The following is an 8,700-nucleotide window of genomic DNA, read 5'->3' as shown; positions in this document are numbered from 1 at the left end:
TTATTGCCTTGTTAGAAAGTGTCCCAAGTTTTCTGGAAATAGGTTTGCACATTTCTGTTGGTGAGTGGGAAAGGAATGTAGGCTGTAAAACTGACAAGTCAGATCAGTATAAAATTTAAAGATGGGGTGGGGCGGCACGATGGCTCGGTGGGTAGCACTGTCACCTCACAGCAAGAAGGTCCTGGGTTTGATTCCCTGGTGGAACAGTCTGGGTCCTTTCTGTGCGGAGTTTGCATGTTCTCCCCGTGTCTGCAGAGATTATCTCCCGGAGCTCCGGTTTCCTCCCACAGTCCAAAGACGTGCAGTCGGGTTAATCAGAGATACTAAAATTGGCCTAAGTATAAATGTGTGTGTGTGTGTGTGTTTGCCCTGTAATAGACTGGAGACCTGTCCGGGGTGTTTTCTGCCTCTTTCCTGGTGAACTGTACCCACCGCGACCCTGAACAGGATGAAGCGGTGGTAAAACAGGCAATAAATGAATGTAAAAGAACATAAATGGTAGATATTAACACAGCTTTCAAATGTTTAAAGGCAAAAAGTTCTACTTTTTGTCGGTGTTCTATGATTTCTTAACATAAAGATTTTTCAGTTCATTTAGTTAAATCACTCCTGCAAAACCACCCTTTACAAGCTCCATACTTATGATCATTCAGCTATTCCAGCTATTGCCACCAGCGCCCTTTATAAAACACCATTGCTCTCTGTACTCCCGGGTTAAATGTGTCATAACATCCGGTGGTTCATGTTTATTTACAAAACTCTTTTTGGCCTCACAGCGAGAAGGTCCTGGGTTCGATCCCTAGGTGGGCCGGTCGGGGTCCTTTCTGTGTGGAGTTTGCATGTTCTCCCCGTGTCTGTGTGGGTTTCCTCCGGGAGCTCCAGTTTACTTCCACAGTCTAAAGACGTGCAACTGAGGTGAACTGGAGATACAAAATCGTCCATGACTGTGTTTGATATTAAACTTGAACTGATGAATCTTGTGTAACCAGTAATTACCTCTCCTGTCAGGAATGTAACCAAAGTAAAACCATGTAAAACATGATGTTAATAAATAAATAAAATAATAACCCTTTAATCTTAGTTACTGGCCAGTGATAGCTCAGTGGTTAAGGTACTGGACTAGTAAACAGAAGGTTGCCGGTTCAAGCCCCTCCACCACCAAGTTGTCACTGTTGGGTCCCTGAGCAAGGCCCTTAACCCTCAATTGCTCATTGTGTTCCGCTCACTGTGTAAGTCGCTTTGGATAAAAGCGTCTGCTAAATGCTGAAAATGTAAATGTAAATGTACTGCAGCCGGTGTCTGTGGATAACGATAATACAGTGTCCTCACATTAGCAAAGTAAAAGCCCCTAAATCCAACACACACTTCAGTGAGTTATCATTTCAGTCTGCTGCTTCACTGACTGGAATCAGTTACAAAGAACTCTTAAACTAGCCAAATTCATTTCAGTTGCTGCTTTTAAGTATTTAATCAAGGCAAATTTAATCAAAAAGATACTTTTGCTTGTTTATGCAATTGTCTTGTGCGATGGTTCTGTCTTGTGTTTGGTTTCTTTGAACTTGGTCCCTCTCTGTCTTGTTTGCTCCTTGGCACTTGACAGGCTGTCCTTGTAAATAAGAACTTGTTTTTATTGTCCTGCCTGGTTAATTAAAGGTAAATAAATAAAAGTACATATTTAAAAAGTTAAGAAGAGTGGGGTTGGATCAGGTGCCACCGTTCAGCTTGCGTGTAAATTGTAAATGAGCCTCTCACTGACCTCTAGTGTTAATGAATGTAACCTGCAGACTGAGGGATCTCATGCTTGAGTGCAGTGGTCAGTCAGTGATTGATGAACTCATTCTGCTCTGTTATGTATGAAAGCAGGGGCAGGACTCCAGCCACGTGTAGGTTAATTACAGGTAACGCTGATTGCCTGATTGTTATTGATTGTTGACTTTTGAGAAAGTCTGGAATGGTGAAAGTTTGACATTCTGCTCTGATTTCAGGAACTGGAAATGAATTCACGACGTTTCTAATTTGTTTATGAGTCGTTTCCTGATTTCTGAGGTATTCATGCAGACGGGGAGCAGAAAAAAAAAGATACGATGCGTGAGAAAAGCGTTTGGCCAGTGCCGGCATGTTCTGCATGTTTTAATCAAAAAGGAAGCAGGAAATGATGTCACTAGGTCACAAACAGGATGCTGTGATTATAACACAATGAGAATGCCTGGCCATGTGATGGAGACCCAGAGGCCAAAGAGTGTGGCACACACAAACATATATACGTACACACAAAGCCTCGCAACACACTCCGTGTGTCCGTGTATGGGAGCGTGTTGCGGGTTCGAGAGCTTTACCAGATGACTAATTGCTGAGATAGCGAGCGCGGCGTACGCTCCACGCTCCGACGGAAGCTCTCTTGTAACCTTGTCAGTTTTTTTCTTCTCTCCGACCATCCTTTCCACCAGGATACACGTACTGTACAACATGTATGACTACGGAGGTCATTTACGTAGGGTGGCAGCGTGGGCCAGACGGACACCTCAACTGGGTTGAAAGTCTGGTCCGGGAAGGAGGGGGGTGGCAAAGTAATTTAATGTAATTGGTGGAACCAACATTTGACAAATGCATCAATAACCATCCAACTATGCTATTAAACTGCATTTATAGCCAGATAATCTTATTACTTTCAATTCAGAATTCAGCATTCAGCCCTAAACAATAAAAACAACGAATATGAGGGATCTTCAAAAAGTCTCCTCACTTGTATATTTTGGTTATAAGCGGTGAGGGTGTAGTAGTAGGAGCAGTAATCAGTCGTGTCTGAGAGACGCTTATAGTCCGGATTTAGCCCCATCTGATTTCCACCTTTCTGGACACTTGAAGCTTTAAGGGGAAGAAGATTTTCATGTGATGATGTGAAAGCAGCGCTGCATCAGTGGCTACACGCTCAACCAAAAACATTTATTGCCGACAGCATTAACAAGTTGATGCGACGCTGGAAAAATGCTTCGGAAGACTTTGTAGAAAAGTCACTGGTGGCACAGCAGGATCTTCCACTAGTCAGCCACCGGTCAGCTGGACGCCATCTAGCGGGCATAATTGGCAGTGCCTGCAGCAGACACGGTTCTGCTAGGGCGGGATGACCGAACTATGTGGGTGGGGTCTTCAAACGCTGTGTAAGGACCCTGATTAGCAGATAGAGGCGCCTGTGCAGAATGCATGGGTGAAAAAGGGTTCCACTAAGGGCTGCGAGCGGGTCGGAGGAGGCGTGAGCAGCAATAGACCCACCTCGACTGCAATCAGGGATCCACCAGCAGCGGAAGACAAATTGACTACGGTAAACTGGGAGAAAATGCATAAATAAAATAGGAAAAAAAAGGAAAAGTGATTTAATTTGTTTTGAGTTAAAAAAGTGCAGAAACTTTCTTGAAGAACCCTTGTAAAATAATTCATCAGTAGAGCTATTTTGACAGAATGTGGCGCTATCATTAATGTGGCATTGACATTAACCTCTATCTTGGTACGCACATTTGGAAATGTTTACTCTGCTTCAGAATCAGGGAAAGACTTTATAACGAGGCAGACGTGCTGTCTGTATCGATCTGTCCGAGAGAAGAAGATGTTTGAGGACGTGTGATCACCCTAAATTAAGAAACGGCACATCGAACCCCAGGACGGGGTACAAATCCTGCAGTTCACTATATTCCAGTAATGCTCAGTGTCTGCAGATTTTCATACCAAATCAGATCCAGCAAATAAGTAGTTTGAAGGCCAAGAATAACTGATTTAACACGTGGAATCAGATGAAGTTCCTCTGCTCTAATTCCTAGAATCATTACTACTGAGAAACCAGAGCCAGCTCCAGCCTTTCGCCTTTTGAGGGCCCCTATGTAAGATATTTTGGGTGCTCTTCTCTATATGGTCAGCTCCATATAGACTTCAGAACATGAGCCACAATTATGGACGTTCATATGGAGCTGGCCCCTTCTTTGCAGCTATAACAGTCTTCACTTTCCAGGAAACAGTGAATCATTCAGTCGAAAGAGCAAATGTAGGGCGAAAAGTTTGGCACAAAATCGGCGTTCCAATTCACCTCGTCAGATCAGATCATGTCTGTATGGATTTTGCTTTGTTCACAGGGATACAGTCATGCTGGAAAAGGAAATGGCCCTTCCCCAAACAGTTAAAGTCTGGAGCATATTAATTATACACTCACTGTCCATTTTATCAGCTCCACTTACCATATAGAAGCACTTTGTGGTTCTACAATTACTGACTGTAGTCCATCTGTTTCTCTGCATGATTTGTTAGCCCCATTTCACCATGTCCTTCAATGGTCAGGACCCCCACAAGACCACCACAGCGCAGGTATTATTTGGGTGGTGGATCATTCTCAGCACTGCAGTGACACTGACATGGTGGTGGTGTGTTAGTGTGTGTTGTGCTGGTATGAGTGGATAAGACACAGCAATGCTGCTGGAGTTTTTAAATACCGTGTCCACTTACTGTCCACTCTATTAGACACTCCTACCTAGTTGGCCCACCTTGTAGATGTAAAGTCAGAGACGATCGCTCATCTATCGCTGCTGTTTGAGTCGGTCATCTTCTAGACCTCCATCAGTGTTCACAGGACGCTGCACATGGGGCGCTTTTGTCTGCCTATATTTTTGGTTGGTGGACTATTCTCAGTCCAGCAGTGACAGTAATGTGTTTAAAAACTCCAGCAGCGCTGCTGTGTCTGATCCACTCATACCAGCACAACACACACTAACACACAACCACCATGTCAGTGTCACTGCAGGGCTGAGAATGATCCAGCACCTAAATAATACCTGCTCTGTGGGGTCCTGTGGGGGTCCTGACCATTGAAGAACAGTCAGTAATTGTAGAACTACAAAGTGCTTCTATATGGTAAGTGGAGCTGATAAAATGGACAGTGAGTGTAGAAACAAGGAGGTGGTTTTAATGTTATGGCTGATCGGTGTATAATCATTATTAGTGTTCATTTTATTTTGACCAGCCAAACGCCCCCCTGACTGACCCTGACAGCAGAAAGTGAAATATTAGTGGTCAGTAAATAGTGCTGATAGGACAGATGAAACTCTTAGACTGCGGTTTAAAATGTAAAGGAGCCACAACCCCTCCACACGGCTTTTACTTTGCCCTTTTCTGGCCTGCGTGCGGTCAGTGAAGGCTGACGTTGGCCAGGAGGGTGAATTATTTCCAGGTCTGGTTGGAAGAACAAGCGCGCTTTCACAAATTTCATCCGGGGAGGCGTTCGTCATGGGCTTGACACGCTGCCTAAACACGGACGAGGCGTCCAAGCTGTCGGCTCGGGAATCATTTTTTATGTTTTCTCAATATCGTGTTTACGTCTTGTTGAGTCTCGGCTCAGAGTCCTCCGAGAACCTAATGACCGACATAAATTCACTGCCAGCTCCAGGCTGTCTAACGCCGGACCTCTTGGCCCTTCCTCACTTAAGTGGAGACCCAGGTGACCCTGCACCACCCATATGGAGAAGCCACAATAAATAATTCTGCTTCGTGTTCCAGATTGCTCAGACGGGTCAATTAAACTTCGTCAGAGCCTGTAGCGGTCCCCCCTCCCTCCCTTTACTAGTTTGCGGTGCCAGCTTTGCCCTATAGCCCATCTGTGCGGGCCACGGCTTTTGTTACGGGTGTGTGTTGTACGAAGGGGGAGGCAGGAGCGCCCATCCTCGCTTTAACCCCGAAGGCGAGGCCGAGGCACTCGACGCCAAAACCCTCGTGCGTAAATGTGCGAGCGCTTTGTAGTCGCTGCTCGGCACGTGGAGCGGGGCGAGAGGGGTGGCATATGCCACTGTTTTTATAGTGGAGCAGGGTTGCACCCTGGGGCATCTGTTTCACTCCCCACTTTTGGCGAGCTCGAGGGGCCTGTAGCCGAGGCAACGGATTTGAATTTCAAGCCAATTTACGAGCGAGAAAGGGCGGGAGGGACGACCGCGACGAGGGTGGGATTCTTTTTCGGGATTCAAAAGGAAATCTAGACAGTTACAGAATATGAAAAAAAGAACCATGCCCACCTCTCCCCAACCCCAAATCATCTAAACTGTATAAGAACAAAAATCACAACAATAATAAACTAAAGAGAAGTATATTTCCTTTATTTTTTTTAGTTTACCACTGCTTTATCCTGGTCAGGGTCCCAGTAGCTTCAGTTTCCTTGGAATCACTGGGCGCAAATCAAAAATTAAAATGCATCAATGCGCCCCGGACAGGATGCCAGTCCTTTGCCTGTCTCAGAAATAGCCAATCATGTAGCCTAGTGGTTAAGGTACTAGACTAGTAATCAAAAGGTTACTGGTTCAAGCCCACCACTGCTAGGTTGCTGCTGTTGGGCCCTTGAGCAAGGCCCTTAACCCTCAATTGCTTAGACTGTATACTGTCACACTACTGTAAGTCACTTTAGATAAAGGCGTCTGCTAAATGCTGAAAATGTAAATATTTATCCTGGTCAGGGTCGCAGTAGCTCTGGTTTCCCTGGAATCACTGGATGCAAAATCAAAATGCATTAACACGCCCCGGACAGGATGCCAGTCCATCATCGCCTGTCTCAGAAATAGTCAATCGTGTTTGTATTTAGATACCGTCTATATTTACAACTGAGGCAGTTGTAGCCTAACAGTTAAGGTACTGGACTAGTAATCAGAAAGTCACCGGGTTCAAGCCCCACCATTGCCAGGTTGTCACTGTTGGACCCTTAAGCAAGGCTCTTAACCTTCAATTGCTTAGACTGTATACTGTCACAGTACTGTAAGTCACTTTGAATAAAAGCATCTGCTAAATGTACATGTTGGGGATTTGAACCCTAGATCCCAGCACAGCTTATTGTTGATCCATCTAAATTGCAGATGGAGAATTGCACCTCCAAATAAACTATAATAAAGAAAAATATGTATTGGATTGGTGTTATGAATAAATATTACAATTTTTGCATTTCCCCCCGAATTTCCTCCCAATTTAGTCGTATCCAATTACCTGATTGCATTAAGCTTCCTCTCTACTGATGTTGATCTCCACTCTGACTGAGGAGAGCCGTGACTAACACACGTCCCTTCCAAAAAGTGTGCAGTAGCCGGCCGCTGCTTGTTCACTTGCATGAAGTGGCTTCGTAGAGTCACGCACTGATCTCTAGTATCCCCTGTCTCTGTTCAGGGGGATAGAGGAAATATAGAGCAACCAATCTTCCTACTGACTTGGGGGAAAGACACACAAATGAAGAACATACCAAACTGTACACAGTCAAAACAGCTGTCTTGCTTTTAATGTATAGCTAAGTAGAAACTTTACATGTATTGATTCGTCCTTGTTTGAATCGTGGTTGGTCTGTAAGCAAGTCACACTCACACACCTAGGGACAATTTAGAGTACCTAATCCACCTACTTGTATGTTTTGGAGGTTAGGAGACACAGAATAGCCTTTCACTTGCATTACCAAAGGCTAGTCTGCTTACAAGCGGCGTAAGACAGAGGACGATGGAGAAAGCTGACCCATCTGTGCAGCCAACCATCACAAAGCAATGACGGTGTAGTGACGTCACTTGATAAGAGCTCCACACAAACTGTACATGGATGCAATGATTAAACCCAGCTTACTGGAGCTTTGCAGCATTAACACTGCTAGCTACGTCCATCAGATTAAAAACAGCTCCAATATTTTTAATAAACCCTATAAGGCTAAAAGAATGTGGTCTTTTAGTTTAGGTGTTTAAGCCACGCCCATGTATAAAGTAAATCATATAACATAAATGATTTCAACACTGAGTCGACAGTTTGTGAAAGGCCGTATTCTGTTCCCGTCTTTAAACACACAGAGGGATTCCAGTGACCAGTACAGAGCCCTGACCTCAACCTGTTGATAATACACACCGGCCACCAATGTGACATCTGATGTTTGTTATGACACGACAGCTACGCTAGTGTTCGTAAGCACAGAAAAAAAACTGCTACAAGCTCCTACCATGTAATTCATGTACTGTGGTTCATCCTCCTCGTTTCTACACTCACTGTCCATTTTATCAGCTCCACTTACCATATAGAAGCACTTTGTAGTTCTACAATTACTGACAGTAGTCCTGTTTCTCTACATGCTTTGTTAGCCCCCTTTCATGCTGTTCTTCAATGGTCAGGACCCCCACAGGACCACCACAGAGCAGGTATTATTTAGGTGGTGGATCATTCTCAGCACTGCAGTGACACTGACATGGTGGTAGTGTGTTAGTGTGTGTTGTGCTGGTATGAGTGGATCAGACACAGCAGCGCTGCTGGAGTTTTTAAACACATCACTGTCCCTGCTGGACTGAGAATAGTCCACCAACCAAAAACATCCAGCCGACAGCGCCCCGTGGGCAGCGTCCTGTGACCGCTGATGAAGGTCTAGAAGATGACCGACTCAAACAGCAGCAATAGATGAGCGATCGTCTCTGACTTTACATCTACAAGGTGGACCAACTAGGTAGGAGTGTCTAATAGAGTGGACAGTGAGTGGACACGGTATTAAAAACTCCAGCAGCGCTGCTGTGTCTGATCCACTCATACCAGCACAACACACACTAACACACCACCACCATGTCAGTGTCACTGCAGTGCTGAGAATGATCCACCACCTAAATAATACCTGCTCTGTGGGGGTGCTGTGGGGGTCCTGACCATTAAAGAACAGGGTGAAAGCAGGCTAAA

The sequence above is a fragment of the Trichomycterus rosablanca genome, chromosome 9, assembly GCF_030014385.1.
Source record: "Trichomycterus rosablanca isolate fTriRos1 chromosome 9, fTriRos1.hap1, whole genome shotgun sequence".
NCBI lineage: Eukaryota > Metazoa > Chordata > Actinopteri > Siluriformes > Trichomycteridae > Trichomycterus > Trichomycterus rosablanca.
Note: the sequence above shows the minus strand (reverse complement) of the source record.